The 18,580-nt window shown below is 41.4% G+C and overlaps 1 protein-coding gene across 2 annotated transcripts in view; it reads right to left on the bottom strand.

Annotated features, from left to right (window-relative positions):
- Canx (calnexin) overlaps positions 1-12,785 on the bottom strand; it is a 29,219-nt gene extending 16,434 nt beyond the window's left edge. The window contains exons 1-2 of one of the 2 annotated variants that reach the window (XM_020164214.2): positions 12,619-12,785; positions 11,925-12,028 (exon numbers count right to left, since the gene is read on the bottom strand). The gene's annotated coding sequence lies outside the window, so the exon portion shown is untranslated. The remainder of the gene's footprint in view (positions 1-11,924; positions 12,029-12,618) is intronic. The other variant, XM_020164213.2, reaches the window with a different exon arrangement.
- Between the last annotated feature and the right edge of the window lie 5,795 nt (positions 12,786-18,580).

The following is an 18,580-nucleotide window of genomic DNA, read 5'->3' as shown; positions in this document are numbered from 1 at the left end:
AATGAGTACTCACTAAAACATTGAAATAACAGAGGCAATAACTCACTTCCCATTAAAAACATATACGGATACTACCGCTGTTGTTCAAAGATCAAGTGTTAGACACGTTTTCAACTTGGTATTTTAGGATCACACAATAAACATATTAAGCCAAAGACCATCTTCTAAGCAATTAAGTTCCTTGAGTTTTAGTAGGTGGGCCCTCTTTCCAAGGAGCACAGATGTAAAGAAATAAAAAACTGAGCCATGTGAATGCAGAAAATTTGGCAGTAGGTGGATTCTGTTTGGGAGCCCAAGAAGTCAGAGCCAAGAGGTTGGGCAAGAAACAAGTAGAATATGTACAATTAAAAGACCAAGCATGCACATGCACTTACGCATACTTGATACAGACACAATACCCTTTTTTCTTATTTCCTCTTTCCACGAAGACACTCAAACAACTATCTTTCCTCCTCCATTACCAACATCAGGATAACTTACTGGCATCCTGTTATTACTGTGGCTTCATTGGTTCCTCTTTGAACTCAGTAATCCCACACCCAGATGACAGACTCGTTACTCCAAAACTCTTTCACTGGAGTCCGTGTTTGCAAAAATCTAACATTTTCTAGCTAGCAATCAGAGCTACTCCTTTGGGTTGTTCTGCATGGTGTTCTCCCAAGAATCCTCCACTCACCTTAAGACATTTCTCAGCTCCCTTATGCACACTAAAGTTCATTATTCTTTTTCCCCTGCTGCTCCCTTAACATGCCACTGAAAAGAAAAAGAAAAAAAAAAAAAAGGAACAAAAAGCCTACAACGCACACAGTATTGTTTTTTTCCTCTCAATTTTCCCTTTATGACAAACTGTGAATTCTTGCCTTTCTCCAACAGCCACAATTACTTTTGCTCACCAGTCTGCTTTTTCCCTGGCTGATTGCTTCCCATGCTCTAAACTCAGCATGAGCCCATGGGTTCAGCTAAAAATCATTATGACAAAGATAAGAACACAGAGGCTGGAAATGTAGCTCAGTGGTAGAGTGCCTTCATAGCATAACCAAGGCAGTGAGTCTGATCCCCAGTTTGAAAAAAAAACAATTTTATTTTTTGGTGGTACTGGGAACATAGCACCTCATGCTTGCTAGGCAGGTGCTCTACCTTTTAAGGTACATCCCCCAGGTCATGTTTTTGAGACAAGGTCTCACTATGTAGTCCAGTCTGGTCTGGAACTCATTATCACTGCCTCAGCCTCCCAAGTATGGGACTGCATGTTTGTGCCACCACACCAGGTAAAGTCTGAAAAACTTTTAAAAAATTACATTTTTGATAAAAATATAATCCAGGAATAACATACATACAACAGTCAAATGCTTACAGGAATGTGAAGAAGTTGGACCCTTGTGTACTGTGGATGGGATTATAAAATGGTACAATTGCTATAGAAAAGCAGTTACCTTATGATCCAGCAAGCCCATTTCTGGGTGTGCAGCCAAAATAATTGAAAGCCGGATCTCAGAGATATTTTTTCACAGCCATGTTCAAAGAAGCATGATAACTAAGAAATGGAAGCAACCCAAATGTCCATCAACGGATGGATGGATAAACAAAATGTGGCATATACTTACAATGGAATACTGTTCAACCTTAAAAGAATATCCTGTCACATGATAGTATGGGGATGAACCTTGAAGACATCAGACTAAGCAAATAAAAATCAGTTACAAAAGGACAAAAACTGCATGACTAAACTTTTTTCCTTATTTTATTTAGCAGTACAAGAGTTTGAACTCAGGGCCTTGTGCTTGCTTTAGTTTTTCTTTTTTTTGGAACAGTCTCCCTGTTTATGCCCAGGCCAGCCTGGAACACAATCTTCCTATAATCCTATTTATGATTCCCATGTAACTGGGATGACAGGCACAAGCCACTTTGCTCAGCTTTTTCACTGATTGAGATGGGGGTCTTGTGAACTTATGGCCTTGAACTGCAATCTCCACCTCCAAAGTAGCTAGGACTACAGGCGTGAGACACTGTGCTCACTTTTATTTAATTTTTGGTTGAGACAGGGTCTTGATCTCGCTATGTGGCTCAGGCTGGTTTCTCATTCTCCATCCTTCTGCCTCCTTCTCCCAAGTGCTGAGATTACAGGTGTGCAGCACATCAGCCACAAGGTATCTAAAGTAGTCAAATATATGGATACACAAAGTAAAATTGTGAATAATGGGGCTAGGGAGAAGGAGAAAAGGAGAGTTGTTTAATGGTACAGTTTTGATTCTGCAAGATGAAAAGGTCCTGAAGATCTATTTCACAATAGCTAAATATGCTTAACACTACAGAACTGTACATTTAAAAACGGTTTAAAAAGAAAAATTTTAGTCACAATTTAAAAAGATTTTTTAGCTGGGCACCAGTGGCTCACACCTATAATTCTACTACTCAAGAGGCAGAGATCAGGAGAATCTCAGCAAATAGTTCAAGACCCTGTCTTGAAAATACCCTTCACAAAAAGGGCTAGTGCAGTGGCTCAAGGTGTATACCCTGAGTTCAAGCCCCAAAGATATTTTTAAAAGAACAAGAAAAAGGAGAAGGAAATAAAAAAGAGGGTAGAAACAGAACTTAATTTTTTGTCTCTTATTTATAATAGAGAACTTTCATTTTTCAAGCAAAATCTAAAACAAAAAGGAAAAGAAACTGAAAAGATCTCTCCCCAAAACATAAAATAGTTCCCACTCACTGCCACAGTGGCTGTAATTTTGACAAATTTTCTAGGAAAATGGCAATCATCTTATTCTAATGATGAACTCCAAATTTCTTATATATTTCATAATCATTTTAAGTGAATAACAATTCCCAGAATTACACTTTTCAGGTTAGGCATGATGGCTATAATTCCCAGCTACTCAGGAGGCAGAGATCAGGAGGATCTTAGTTGGAAGCTAGCCTGAGCAAAAAAGGAGATCCCATTTCAATTAATAAGCCTGGCATGGTGCACACCTATACTTCCAGCACTCTGGAGGCTGAGGCAGAAGGACCCTGACCCGTTGGGGCTATTTATCCATCTCCCACCTCCCCCCCAAAAAAGTCAAGATCATCAAGAACAAGGAAAACTGTCATGCCAAGAGAAGCCATGACAACTAAATGTACCGTGTTATCCTGTAACAGAAAACGACAGTGAAATAAAAACAGAGGAACTCTGCATTAAGCACATACTTTAGTTATATTATCAACTGGTATCAATATTGGTTCATTAATTATAACAAAAGTATCATAATAATGTAAGTTGCTAATAGTAAGAGAAACTGAGTCTGGGGCATATAAACTTTTAATTTTTCTTAAAAAATAAAGCTTATACAAAAAGAAGTTCTGTCAATGTCCCCAAAGTAATTCTGGAGTTAAAATATGTCCTAGAAATCTAGAGTAAATCTCCTTTATGAGGAAAAATTTAAGTCCAGGGAGCAACTTTCCAAAAATCACAGTCAACAGCAGAATCTGGACCAGAAGCAAAACAGCATAGTTTTCTTGCTATTTGTATATTATTTTTGCCTGAAAGACACAAAATGATCTCACACACACACACATTTTAAGATAGGGTCTTGCTAGGTTGCCGACACTGGCCTTGGATTTGTGATCCTCCTGCTGGGATTACTCCCAAGTGCTGGGACTACAGGCTTGGACGGCCACACCTGGCTGATTTTTTACATGTTCTAATGCCACGAGGATTACACAAGTTTTCTCCCATCATAAATCCTAATTTATCTTTACATTTACAGACTCCTAAGCAGTGTAATTTTCTGTTGTCACCCACAATTTCCAAGACTATCAAAAAGAAATATGTAACAAGAAGCTCAAGAACAAAGCAACAATACTTTTACAAAACAAACAGTAGGTGCTAATAGCCCTCCCATAATCATGGTTAATGTTCCTAAAACCCACTGGACTTTCTGTAAAAAAGTGTGGCAAACACCAACCTCACCAAGTGGCACAGTACAACGGCAAGGATTCTCAGTATACCCAGGGAAAATGGCGTTATGACATGAAGCAGAGTGGCTATAGTAGGCAGACCAAGCCAATTTTTTTGTACTGAGGCTTCAGTGTGTTGAGCCCAACTACAGATTTAAAGAATGCTGGCTATTAAGAGATGCAAGCATTTTGAACTGGGAGGAGATAAGAGAAATGGGCAAGTGATCAAATTCTAAGCTCCAGCTTTTGGTTTTTTATGAAGAAAATAAAATCTTGAGGTCAACTTCTAAATAAATAAAAAACAAACAGCAAGCCAGGTGCTGGTGGTGCACGCCTATAATCCTAGCTGCTCAGGATGCAGAGATCAGAAGGATTGAGGTTTGAGGCTAGCTGGGACAAATAGCTCTCAAGACCCTATCTCAAAAATACTCAACACAAAATAGGGCTGCAGGAGTGGCTCAAGGTGTATACATGGCGAAGTATATATGTATATAAATAACACATTTCCTATAATTCCTACAATTCTCTTCTACTTCACAGCTTGTGCTAAAGCTAGGTTCCTTGCATCCCTGAATTACATTTTTATAGCTTTCCTTAAAGCTATAAAAGCCACCACTTTCTAACTTGAAGCATTTCATTTACTGGTTTTCTTTTCTTGCAGTGCTGGGGATGGAAACCAAAGGCCTGTGCACACTAGGAAGCATTCTACCAGTGAGCTACACACATCCCCAACCCCATTTACCAGTCTTCTTTTAGGAGCCACCCTTCCTCTCTTGAAAGCATGCATACAATTTTGCCATTGTAAGTCCGTTACTTCAAACTCTACAGCACAGTCCCTCTGGGTTAAGACGCAAATGCTGGGTATAACTCATTACTGGGCTACAAGTGCTACACAATTGCTTCATAGCGCGTCTATCTAAAATTTGTCATATGAAAATACAAATTACTACATTTAGAAAAGCCAGCAATTGAAAATCAAAATCAGAAACCTGAGTGCGTTCAGGGGGAGAGAACTCCACCTCAACTTATTATTAGTTATAACGTAACTAATGTACATTATAAGCCTAATCAGAATTGTCACTATGAATCCTGCCCCCCTCCCCCGTATCCTAATAAAATTTTTTTTAAAAACTTGAAAATCTTTAATATCTCAGTCTACTGAAGTGAACACCTTTTCTCAGTAGCATTAAGTTACATGCAAACATGAGTTTTATGTGGCTTTGCCTTATCCCTTAATGTAAGCAAAGCAGTATTATGGGGGCCAACACTATATGGCCCAAATTCTGATTTACATTCCAGAACGTAAACACAGAACCTAGAAGACACGAACAGACTACACATCCTTCAAATAATCTCTCAACTGGGCTTTTGGCAGTACTAGGGTTTGAACTCAGGGCCTCACGCTTGGTAGGCAGATGCTCTACCACTTGAGCCACTCCATCAGCCCTGTATAGTATGGTTATTTTCCAGATAGGGTCTCACAAACTATTTGCTCAGGGCTGACTTTGAACCACAATCCTCCTGGATCTCCGTGTCCTGCATAGCTAGGATTACAGGCATGAGCCACCAGCGCCTGGCTCAACTGGGCTTTTGATAAAAGCTGAAAAAAAAAAGAAAAAGATAAAAGCTGAATGGTCAAGCCCAAGATTAATTTCCCAGCAGTCACATGATCAGAATGAAGGAATTTTGTGTTACAAAGGATTTGAAGGGGAAAAGGCATCTAGTGCCCAGCAGAGTCAGACAGCTGACACTAAATGAAGGTTTGCTGATAGACTAATTCCTCCGGTATCAACTAGGTATCACCTGGTCTTCAGGAGCCCTACCTATACTGAATGGCCATAAAGTAGAGAAACATAAAAATATCTTTAAATAGGTTGAAGGTGATTTGAATGACTTCATGCTTACGTCAAAGTTTATGAATAAATTGTAGTATTAGTTCTACTAATCACGGTTTTAGGGGTAATTTTGGTTGGTAATATCAAAATAAACTCACATTATAACCTGTTTTTTTAAATCTACCTACCTTGCAAAAATGTACATATTAGTTAATTCTACTTAAAATTAATGGTAATACTTCTACAGATTGTACAAATTTAAGTCCCTGATTTTCATGTTACAGTTAAATTACCACTAGGGAAAGTTAGGTGGTGGGTATAAGAAACCCCTCCATACTATTTTTGCCACTTTTTTTTTTTTATCCTTTTTCCTTTTTTTTCCTGTAGTGCTGAGGAATGAACCTAGGGCTTTGTGCATGCTAGCCAAGCACTCTACCAGTGAGCTATAACCCAAGCCCTTGGGTTTGTTTTTGGAGTCAGGGTCTTGCTCTGTAGCCCAGTATGGCCTCAAACTTGAGATTCTCCTACTTCCAAATGCTCGGATTACAGGTGTGTACCACCATGCCCAGCGTATTTTTGCCCCTTCTTCCAGGTCTGTAATTCAAAATTTAAAGTTTTTTTTTTAACCTATTAATAGATCAGTACAATTGGTTCTTTAGATTTAATCCAACTTATCTAGAAATCAGTTTCAAACTGACCTCATCCTCTAAAGCAAGACTCAAAAAAGTGAGCTGACAGAAATGTGAGCTTCATGAAGTTTCTCAATTAAGGCTTTGGGCTGGGTGGCAGTGGCTCACACCTGTAATACTAACTACAGAGAAGCAGAGATCAGAATGATCGAGGTTTGAAGCCAGACCCTATCTCGAAAATACCTAACACAAAAAGCGCTGATGGAATGGCTCAAGGTGAAGGCTCTGAGTTCAACCCCCCAATGCTGCAAAAAAAAAAAAAGAGGAAAAAAAAAGGAAGGGTCTGGGGGCTAGGCGTGTTGCTCAGTGCTAGAGTATTTATTTGCCTAACGTGCAAAAGCCTTAGGTTCAATCTCCAGCACCACATAAAAGGGGAGTTTGTTTTTGATAATTAAATAGTTATCTACCTGCAATAACAGATAATAAAAAGAACAAATGTATACAAAGCCAAAATAGCGAATATTTATAGCATACAGATTTCTGATTTGCTTCCCAACTTAGCAAATACAGAGCAAAAAGACCCAGCTCTTGAATTCTCAGGATCATAAGGAATCTTTAAGAATACCTAACCCCCCCCCCTTTTTTTTTTTTGTGGGACTGGGGTTTGAATTCAGAGCTTCATGTTTGCAAAGCAGGCAGTCTACCTCTTGATCCACGCCTCCAGTCCATTTTACTCTGGTTAATTTGGAGATGGGGCCTCCAGAACTATTTCCCCAGGCTGGCCTCAAACCCTGATCCTCCTGATCTCAGACTCCCAAGTAGCCAGGATAACAAAGCATAATCAACAGGCACCTGACTCCACTCACATTTAATATTTTGATCCAGTCAACTTTTACAAGGGTGAATTATTTTGAATTCTAGAAATGAGAGCTTCCTATTTTATTTCCATATATAGATATATATTTACAGTGCTGGGGATCAAAACCGGAGCTTAATGCATACGAGGCAAGTGATCCACCATAAGCTACATTCCCAGCCCTTAAAATTTCTTATTTTAAAGCTGATGATTCAGAAGATTAATTCTTTATCCAGGAAGCAGCATACCAAATAGAGTGGAATGACCTGTTAAGTCAAAGGAAATGAGGTCCCAGTTTCTCCTGCCCCTGTGTATCCTTGCTTGGCTTATTTAACTTCCAAAAGCACTCCCCATCCTCTATTTTATAGATGTGCTACCGAATCAACAGTTTGCTATGAAAATACAAAAAGCTACTCAAATGTTTTGTTTTGTGCTTTGAAACACAATTCATACAACCAAGTGAGTACTTTTGTGGCACTCAGACAGAACCCAGGGACTAGCACATGCTAAGCAAGTACCCTACCACTATATTACACACCCAGTCCAGGTCAGTAAATTTTCAATTCTCATATTTAACCAAAAGATATACTACGCCTTAATGATTTTATATAACAACCTGGACAATTTTACACAAGAAAAACTTACTTTCCTCCAACTATATCTTATGATCTCTTAACTCTTCTCTCCAATGGTGTACAGGATATAGAAACTTCCATATAGATCTATTATTTTTTTTCTGCTCCATTACCAACAACTTTTCTTTATGAATTCTCCTAAATTAAAAAGATATCCCATATTATTTTATGGGATACTCACACTTAATAATGTACACAAGACTTCCAGTGAATGCAACTATCCCTCTTTTCTTGTGGTGCTGGGGATTAAACTCAAGGCCTTAAACAAGCCTCTGCAGCACCCCATCCCTAAATATCCTATTTCTCCTATTTTTGTTGTTATGTAACCCAGATGGCTTGGAACTCATGCCCCTTCTACCTCAGCCTCCAGAGAGCTAGGAGTACAGATATACACTACCATATCTGGCTAAATATCCTAATTTTAACAGCAAACATACTCCATAAAATTTTAGCAAATCCAGACAACTATTTAGGTCAACTACAGAAATGGGTAAATACTACTAAAGAAAATTACCAAGTGAGAAATCGCCTCCAAGGTAGAAACTTTATCCACAATAAAGGTTCACTCAGAAAAAAAAGTCTTTAAAATAAACAGGGGCTCAAGCTTTTTTTTTTTTTTTGGGGGGGTACTGTTTGAACTCAGGGCCTATGCCTTGAGCCACTCCACCAAGCCCTTTTTTTGTGATGGAGTTTTTGAGATAGGGTCTCATGAATTATTTACCAGGCTGGCTTTGAACTGTGATCCTCTTGATCTCTGTCTTCTAAGTAGCCAGGATTACAGGCGTGAGCCACCAGCACCCCGTCTGATGCTATTTTAAAGTTCAATGACATTTTTATATTTTCAAGTAATGAGATTTTGTTTGTCTCTGAATCAAACTGGGGAAATTCCTTTCTACTCCTAATTTGTTGAATGTTTCTCATGAAAGGGTGTCTTTTCTGTCTACTGAGACAATCATGTGGTAAAATACATTTTTTTCTATGTTGAACCAACCTTGTATTCCTGGGATAAATCCCAGTTGATCATGGTTTATCACTTCTCTGCCTTTTGGCTAAGACCAAGTATAGATCATAGTATACAATTCCTTTTACCCAGTACTGTCTGTTACTGCATTCACTTTGATAACATTTTATTGTAGATTTTTGCATCTACTTTCAGCAAGTCTATGTTTTTCTTGTAAAATCTCTAGCTATCAGGGTAATTCTAGCTTCATATAATCAGCTAGAAAACGCTCCCCTTCCTATACCCTATTGTTTTTTAAGCATTTGTGAAGGATTGTTGCTAGTTCTTACCTAAGTATTTGATGGAATTCATTAGTGAGCCATTTGGTTCTGAGCTTTTCTTTGAGACTTTATCTCTTAAAAATAAGTTAAGAAATTTCAAGTTTAATCTATGAGTCTTAGAATGAGGAACAGAAAAATGACCTAATGCTCTTGGCTGTTTTAAAAATATTAAGCAGTTTTAAAAATAGGTAGTGTGTAATTTGTTTTTTTTTTTTGACATGAGGAAGTCTTCCTTTCATGTAGGCTATCCAGTCACCTAGTATACCCTTTAAATTTTAGGCCTTAGGGGTTTTAGACATCTTAGCTAAGACTCATAATCCTCACAAGAACCCCAGGGTATTTTATCACCCCACTTTACATGTAAGGAAATTAAAACTAAGAGAAAATAATCTGCCCAAGGTCATACCTAAAGATATGTTTATAAGCAGAAATTCAAGTCATGAACCTTGGTCAGCTACTTAATTTGTCATCTGGGGTGAATTACTAACCTCTGGGCCTCAGTTTGTCCCTAAAAATGACATTAACAATATGTACCTCTTAGGAGTCTTATGTAAGCAAAACGCATGTCACCTGCTTCTGACAGTGTCATCTGTAGCATGTGCTCAACATTAGCAGTGATTTTTCTGTTGCAGGACACTGCTAACACTGTGTTCAATTTTAATGCTTCCACTTGCACCTACTCAAAAAACAAAAACATTTAGGAGGGAAATATACACAAAACTCAGAGTGGTCTTTCTGAAAATGCTCAACCATTTAAAAATACATACACTTGGTCATGGTGCCACCCTCCGTTAGTCACAGCTACTCTAGAGGCTGAGGTGGGAAGATTACTTGAGCCCAGTTCAAGACCACCTGAGCAAAACACTGAGATCTGGTATCAATAATTCTACCTTATTTGACGCGAATACTCAAAACACTGAAGATTTTCTAAATTCAGGGCCTCTCATTTGCTAGGCAGGTGCTCTACCACTTGAGCAACTCCACCAGCCTTGTCTTGTGTTGAGTATTTATTTTCAAGACAGGGTCTCAAGAATATGTGCTTGGGCTGGCTTTGAATCTCGATCCTCCTGATCTCTCCCTCATGAATAACCAGGATTATAGGCATGAACCACCAACACACAGCTCCAAATTCATTCCTTTAAAATCTTTCATTTTTATTATCATATATTCATTGTACAGGGGGAATTCATTGTACCAATTCCCAACAGCCTTATATTGAACATTGGTTAGAATGCCCTCCTTAAAAAAATTCTTAAGTAATTTTTACTGTTCACAGTTCAGCTTAACACTTGTTGCCATAACAAAGCATTCAGCCAGCACTTTCCTGTCAAGTTTTCCAGTAAGCAACACAGGTTACAATTAGGCACTTTATTATTAGGCATTTTTATTATTGCCTAGGAGTTATCATGAGCTTCCAATCCTACTTTCATGGTTCATTACACTTTTTCAAAGTAGTTTCATATTCACCAGCTATCTATGTCTTCCAGTTACTCCTTAAACGTGACATCTGGAGACTTTCATTCCCATTTTAAAGACACAAGAACCAAAATGATACATAAGCTAGTTACCATGTTGGGCACTGAATTCAAGTGTCAGAAACCTGGATCTAGCTTATCAACTGCCATTTCATCCCTCTAAGCTGTCTTGAAAGGCAAAGTGATCTCTAACTAAAAGGATGCAACAGTATGATTGTCAAAACTGCAGCAACTTCTGTCAATGTTTGTGCTTTGTGGCCCTTGGAAGATAATGAGCTAACTGAACTGTCGGTTAAGATAGCAAGGTGGAGAAGGAGGAATGCTGACACCCATTTTCATATTGGTCAGAAAGGTGTTGTGTGACATTCACTCCAATACAGGGTTCACTGGAACCTTCTCTTGATCCAGTTACCTCACTTATTTGTGCACCCTGGCTGGTACAAAGGAGAACTCCCACACAACGGTTCTTTTCTTCTGCTATAAGTTTAATAATAGCAGATGTATGACAGGGAATTGACTCTACTCATGACCCTCAAACACTCCTGGAAGATTAAGATACAGAAGGATTGTAAAGATAAATACAATTCTTCCCCTTAAAAAGCTGTACTAAATTGAGTCTCCATCACTCCCATCTCCTGCCTATGAAGCAGGTTTCTCCTTCCCTTTCCTATATCTCCTTACTTTATCCTGTTTTGCTGAAATAAATCCTTGCTAAACTCCAAGAACAAGTATTTAAAAAATTAAGCAGAACCTTCCATTTTCTAAACTAGAGACAAAGAGACTTAACTGCGGTTCACCTTTGTCCTCTCAAGCGTTTAATATTCAGCTCAGTTTAACTTCCCACATCCAGCAATCACTTGTGTCACGCTGAGCAGTTAATGCACAAGGCCGTTTCTTTTCCCCATCATCATAAACGTGACTTTAGGTCCTGGGATACACTTGGTGAACTAACTCAAAGACTAGGCTGGATGTAAGTGTAGTGGATCAAGGCATTCAGACCATCATAATTTACTGCAATTTTTACTCCTCCAGCATTTACTACAGATCTTAATTTGATCCTCACGAATCCATTAGGTTTATTAAATGTATTACAGGGGACTGGGGCAAAACCAGGTAGGAAAACTGCCCACCCAAGTTCACATAGCAACAATGGCTGATGAAGTGCTTGAACCAGAGCCTTAACCTTCACCAAGACATCAAAAACTGCCTAGTCCTCAACTGCAATCCCAATGTGACCATTAAACTAGCTGCGTGACCTTGGGCCAGTCATTTCATACCTGTAGGCCTCTCTCCTCCACTGATCAGCCAGGTGTGCTAGGTGAGCTTTCGGTTTTCCTGCGTTTAAGGTCTGCTGAATCTCCAACTGGATCACTCCCGACACCTAAGTAAGGGCTGCACTTGGTTCCGCCTGAAGTTTTGAAAGCACTGCGCGTTCCAGTACATTCTCCTTGCTCTCCAGGGTGCTAGGATTCAGTCTCCGCTTGGAGAGCTTAGTTTTCAAATACTGAACCTGTAACGCTAATCCTATATAATATCTCTGGGTCTAATTCAGCTTTCCCTACTACTAGGGGGTACCTACTAGGCCCGCTCCCAACTCCAGACCTTTTACCAGGTTACTCAGCGCCCCTCGAGGTGGCCCGGGCAGCCAGCAACAGGCTTTAAAAAAGCCTTGGAACCAAGGCCATAAAACAAATTGGCTTTCTCGGAGGTCAAGGGGGGGCGGGGGGCCTAGGACACCTGCCACGCCTCCCGACCCTGGCGGCGCGGCCTGGGCCTGACTCCCCAGATTCAAGCGGCCCGGGTTCGGATCATTCTCCTCACTGCCGGCACGTTCGCCTGGGCCAGCGCCCTCGAAACCAGCCCGGCCCTTCAGACCCCGACCACGCCCGACCCCCCAGGCCGCGGCGCCGCGCTCGCAGGCCCCCGGGAGTCCTCACAGGCCCGAGGACGCGTGCAGGCCTCCCGTCTCACCTCGAGCCTCACGGGGACCACCGGCGGTGCCCGCGCCTTCTCCCACCCGCACACCTGGCCCCGCGCTGCAGTGAAGACAGAGGCGGAGGCGGCCTGCCCGTCACGTGCCGCAGAACCAAGAGGCCTCGGCTATCGCCGCCGCGCGAGCGAGCCCCACTGCACGAAGCCCAGCCCTGAGACCGCCCCTCGCTCCTGAGTAGCTATGATCGGTGCCAAGTCCCGCCCCCCCGCGCATGCTCTGAGATTCGGTTGGTCGATGCGACCATCGCTCTACGTATCTTCCCATACGCCCCCTAGGGCTATTCTTCGTGGAGTGTGAGGATTGGTCGACAGTGAGGCAGGAAGTGGCTGTTGGTTGGGCTGGAGATAAGAGGGAGGGCCGCAATCAGGCGGGCGGGCGCGCGCGTCCCGGGGCGGGGCGGAGTGGGCTCGGTCGGCGTTCTCGCGCCCAGTTGCCCCGGTGCCTTAGTGGGCGCGCCGCCCTGCGCTTCAAGCGCGTTTCCCACCGCACGGATCCCTGAGTCTGGAGCCGGCATCTACTGCCCTTCGCTGCAGAAGCGCATGGCCACGGACAGAAGTGGTGGGAGGCCGGGTCGGCTATCACAAAGAGCCGTTTACCTTTGGCGCAAGTATGGGCCCCGACGGGTCTCAGTCGGATCCCGACCCGGGCTGCCGTGCTCGGCCTGGACTGCACAGACAGCGCTTTGTAAGCAGGCGCCACCGTTCCTGCAGAGTCATTGCTCTGGGCCCAGGAGTCTGGAACCACCTAACATAAAACACAGTCTAGAACAATGTAATCAGATTATTTTAACTTTCCACTTATGTATGCCCCGAAATAAGATTAAACAACCCGATGACAGGGTTGAGATGAAAGAATGGTGCAATGGGAAACCGGTTTTTAGCACATCTTTTTCCGCTTGCTATAATGCTGAAAACCCCAGAAAATGGAAGTAGCCCAGGGTTGGACTAGATCGTTGGAAGTCCTGGTCTCCTCCATTTGTTTGGAGACCAAAACCCTTGACTGCTAGGGGAGGGGAAGTAGAATCAGTGGGTGAATCGCCTGTACCTAAATAAAGCCAGCTCTGTTCTTTCCTGCCACCCAGAAGGAGAAGAGGAGTCAGCGTTTGATGTTTTGAGTGAATTTAGTAACCTGCAACTCTCAGCCCCCAAATTTACATGATAGAGTTGTGCTTTTCTTTATAGAATATCCACTTTTCTAGGGGAGTGAATATTCAAAGCAGAATAGAATTCTGAAGACAGGTGTGGTCCTGTCTCTAGTCCTAGCTACTCAGGAGGCTGAGGCAGGAAGATTGCTTGAGCTCTGGAAATTTGAGACCAGCCTGAGTGAGATAACAAGACACCCCTTCCCTTCTTAAAAAAAAAAAAAAATCTAGAAGACACATGTTCCAAATAATGAGCTTAAAATGTAGTTACGGGAACCATACATTAGCAAAAGAGTTGCTCCAACAAAAGTGAGTGCTAAAAGATGATGGTACTGAATTTAGTAGGAATTCCACCTAGAACGGATAGAGAGAAAGGTAAAACGTGGGCTGGATTTGATATGCAGCATTTCTATAGATTCAGAGTTAGAGGAAGGCTTTAGATGAGGGAACAGTGTATGCAAAGGCAGGAAAATGGGCCTCTTATGTTTGGGGACATGAGGTACAAGAGTGTGTTGCCTGGAGAGGGTGTTAAGGAATGCAAATGATAGGAGGTCAGCTCCAGATTGGATTGGACTGGGCCTTGCAAGCCTAGCCAGGGAGTTTGAGGAAGATATTTTAGATGTTGGTCATGATTTCAAGATTTAGGAAAGTATTGTTTTAATATTATTCCAGGGAGGTCTGAAGGCAGCTGGGACCAGTTAGGAAGCCACCCTGTGTAACCGATAAAAAAGCAGGGCTAGAGAACAGCAGGGCATATACAAAAACTGTTGTTGCTGAAGAAGGGTCCATTGAACTCAGGAGGCTTGGGAAAGGAACCAAAGTTCCTGAGGGTTTGAGCCTGGGTGCCTCCACAGGTGAACTGTGGAGCCCCAACAGCAAGAAAATGCAAGTGTGGCTGAGCCTGGGTCTGGACCTGAGGAGATAGGGGTTTCTCAGCTAACGAATGTTCTTAAAGATGGGCACCGGTGCTCATGCCTGTAATCCTAGCTATTCAGGAGGCAAATAGTTCCTGAGACCCTATCTCGAAAATACCCAACACAAAACAGGACTGGTAGAATGGCTCAAGTAGTAAACCGCCTGCCTAGCAAACATGAAGCCCTGAGTTCAAACCCCAATACTAACAACAAAAAAAATTGAGTGGAAAATTCCAGAACTAAAAACTCGTAAGTTTCAAATAACTTTTATTACAGTGTATTGTTATAATTATTCTACTTTCTTATTAGTTATTGTTAGTCTTACTTTGCTTAATTCATAAATATCGTATGTATGTGTGGGATAAAACATAGTAGAGGCTGGTGGAGTGGCTCAAGTGGTAGAACCTGTTTAGCAATCGTGAGACCCTAAGTTCAAACCCCAGTACCACCAAAAAAAATACATATTATACATAGGATTCAGTGCTATCTTAGGTTTCAGACATCTGAGGAATGTCTTGGAATGCATCCTCCATGGATAAGAGGTAGGAGCTACTGTATAGTGTTGGCTGTCTGACTTCTTTCAGGTTTTTTTTTGGGTGTGTATGTGTATGTGTGAGTGAGTGTGTGTGTGTGTGTGTGTGTGCGCGCGAGAGTGTGTGCGAGTGACACTGGGGATTGAACCCAGGGGATGTGTCTGGCTTCTTTCAATCAGCATGTTGGTCTGTGGTCTCATCTACGTTGTAACCTTAGTCAGCAGTTTCATTCTATTTTAATCATGGTGTGATTCTACTACAGTTTATCCATTCACCAGGTAACCAACACCTGAGCTGTTTCCAATTTTTGGCTATTGTGATATAAAACTGCTGTTGAGACAAAGCTTCACTATATTTATGTTTCTGGTGCACACACCCACACTAACTCTTTGCCTGGGGTGGCCTTGAACCTCTTGCTTCCTGATCTCTGCCTCCCGAGTAGCTAGGACTACAGGTGTGAGTCATGGGACCCAGTTTGTATAAAATTTTTTTTTAGAAATCTTGCACATCCCCACTGAGTGCTGGTGGCTTACACCTGTAATCTTAGCTACTCAGGATGCAGAGATCAGGAGGATCACTGTTTGAAGCCAGCCCAGGCAAAAAGTTCACAAGACCCTATCTCGAAAAAATCCACAAAAAGGGGCAGGGGGGAGTGACTCAAAGTGAAGGCTCTAAGTTCAAGCCCCAGTACCGCAAAAAATAAATACATAACTCCTTCCACCATCTTTCCTGAATGTCCTGGCTGAAGCTCTTGGGAGCACCCACAATGCTAAAAAGAGTTTCGAACTCCAGGTCCTTGTTAGGCCATGTTCCAAAGTCATTGTCTGGTTTCCAACTGTGAAGGGTGATGAAACATAGTTACACAGGCAAATGTGAAACCACCGATGATCACAGAGCTGGGGAAATGGCTATGAACCTCACAGGCAGGTTAAATGAGTGTGGAGTGATCAGCCCAGAGACCTTGAAAGTGGCAGAATAATCTGTTCCCAACCTTTCAGTTTGGTTTCATTGTCCTGACAACCTCAGCTGTAATCATGGACCATGAAGAAGGCAAGATGAAACACACTGGAACTTTGTATTCTTTTTCTAGGGATGTAAAACACACAGGCAAATAAAATGCCTCGATGGACATGGAAAAATAAGTGATTAAATGAATAAATAAAATCTAAACCCAAAATTGTCGATTTTACATTCACATGGTTTTGTTTTGTTTTTGAAATGGTGTCTTGCTATGTTGCCTGGGCTGGTCCCAAATTCCTGGACTCAAGGGACCCTCTGAGCCTCAGCCACTTTTCTGTGCCTAGTTCGACACAGTTGTGCATGACAGTTTTTCATAAAACTTTATTGAGATATAATTTACAAACTATCAAGCTTGCCCATTATAGGAAAGAACAATTTGATTACTTGTGTGTGTGTGTGTGTGTGTGTGTGTGTGTGAGATACTGGGCTGAACTCAGGGCCTACACCTTGAGCCACTCCACCTTTTTGTGATTTTTTTTTTCAAGATAAGGTCTCCCGAAGTATTTGCCCAGGCTGGCTTTGAACCTCGATCCTCCTGATCTCTGCCTCCTGAGTAGCTAGGATTACAGGTGTGACCATCGGCACCCAGCTTGATTATTTTTGAGTAAATTTATAGACTGTGTCACCACAACCGAAACTTAAACTATATCTACCACCAATCAACTTCCAGCCTTCCCCAGACAGCTACTGAAATGTTTGTTGCTCTTTAAATTCCCTTTTCTAGATATTTTATATGAATGACATTAAATCATATTTTGTAGGAGGCCATGGATCTGAACTGAGAATCTGCCCTGGTTCCAACAGACCAAACTGATAGTTTCATTATAGTTACTGAGCTATTGATTAAGCTGCTTTCCATGTCTCACTGTGTTTTCCTATAGATAACATTGCTGGCTGGCATTCTCAGGACCTACTCTGGTTCTGGGAGCTGCTTGACTTCCAAATCATGTTTTTTACTAGGTTTTGCTCAAATAAGTTCTTCTAAATTTAATTGGTCTAAGGAATTTTCCCTTTTTTTTTTTTGTCAGTATTGGGGTTTGACTCAGGGCTCTATATTTGATAGCCAGGAGAGGAATTTTCCTTTTAATGAAGGAATCATACACTCTGTGCTCATTTGTGGTATCTGACTTCTTTTGGATATTTTTGCAGTTTGTATTGTAACATGTATCATCACTGCACCCCTTTTTTATAGTTGAATAATATTCCAGTACATGGATATACCACATTTAATCCATTCATCAGTTGAAAGACATTTGGATTGTTCACAGTTTTTGGCTATAATAGCTAATGCTGCTATGAACATGTTTTCAATTTTCTTGGATAACAACACTTGGTAGTTGAACTGCTGACTTGTAAATTTAGGTTTAGCTTTGTAAAGGAACTGCCAAATTGGGTTGTTCTCACTCTACATATGACCCACTTTCAGTCTATTGAAACTATATTCCTTTCCTAATAAACTTTGCTACCATTTTCACTATATATAAAAAAAGAAATTGCCACATTGCTTTCCGAAGTAGCTGTTGCATTTTACATTCCCATGTCACAGGGTTCCAGTTTTTCTACATCATTGTAACATTTGCTGTCGCCTCTTTTACTATTATCCATTCTAGTGGGTGAGTAGGAGTATCTCAGTATGACTTGTTCCAGGTCCAGTGAGCCCCCTTTGGCAGTGGAGCTGATAGGTTGTATAGCCTGCCCAATTCGTCTTGGTACAACTACCCTGCTGTGGGTAGTTGCAGTGTGCACAGCCCCAGGCAAAAATGCACATTTCTCAGCTGTGTTCAACAGCTTTTCATAAACAAACACTTTGCAAATTCTCATTTGTTTTTGGTCAATTTTCAGAGTCCTAAGTGTCTTTTTTTTTTTTTAAGTTTTCTCCATCTTTATACTTGTAGTAAGAGTTTTCTGGGGAGAGGATTTGCCCATCTCATTCTGCCAAACTGCCACACTCACATACTCAGTTTAAGGTTTTTTCCCTCTGTTTTCTGTTTGCTTATTCATTTTTAATTTTTTTTGTTTGCAGTACTGGGATTTGAACTCAGGGCCTATACCTTGAGCCACTCCACCATCCCTTTTTTGTGGTGGGTTTTTTCAAGATAGGTCTTACAAACTATTTGCCCAGGCTGGTTTTGAACTGTGATCCTCCTGATCTCTGCCTCTTGAGTATCTAGGATTACAGGTGTGAGCCACCAGTGCCTAGTTTCTGTTTGCTTTAAGCTGCTTTTTTTCTGCTTGCTTTTCTTGGTCTCTATTTTACATTGCAAAGGTTGTTTGTCTTGCCGGCAAGTCAGCATTGACTGGGAATCTTTCAAAACCTCAGTGCTGCTGGTAC

The sequence above is a fragment of the Castor canadensis genome, chromosome 16 (assembly GCF_047511655.1).
Source record: "Castor canadensis chromosome 16, mCasCan1.hap1v2, whole genome shotgun sequence".
NCBI lineage: Eukaryota > Metazoa > Chordata > Mammalia > Rodentia > Castoridae > Castor > Castor canadensis.
This window is presented reverse-complemented; position numbering and strand designations above follow the sequence as displayed.